General features: G+C 27.8%; 1 protein-coding gene across 1 annotated transcript in view; it reads left to right on the top strand.

Moving 5' to 3' along the window:
• The window catches only part of pnpla7b (patatin-like phospholipase domain containing 7b), a gene marked incomplete in the record, with an annotated part of 164,612 nt that overhangs the window by 160,036 nt on the left and 4,346 nt on the right, over nt 1–230 (top strand).

Raw genomic sequence — 230 nt, 5'->3', positions numbered from 1 at the left:
CTATACGTACATGTGTAACATCTATACGTACATGTGTAACATCTATATGTACATGTATAACATCTATATGTACATGTGTAACATCTATATGTACATGTATACCATCTATATGTACATGTGTAACATCTATATGTACATGTGTAACATCTATATGTACATGTGTAACATCTATATGTACATGTATAACATCTATATGTACATGTATAACATCTATATGTACATGTAAAACA

The sequence above is a fragment of the Nematolebias whitei genome, chromosome 8, assembly GCF_014905685.2.
Source record: "Nematolebias whitei isolate Nwh7 chromosome 8, NemWhi1, whole genome shotgun sequence".
Taxonomy (NCBI): domain Eukaryota; kingdom Metazoa; phylum Chordata; class Actinopteri; order Cyprinodontiformes; family Rivulidae; genus Nematolebias; species Nematolebias whitei.
This window is presented reverse-complemented; position numbering and strand designations above follow the sequence as displayed.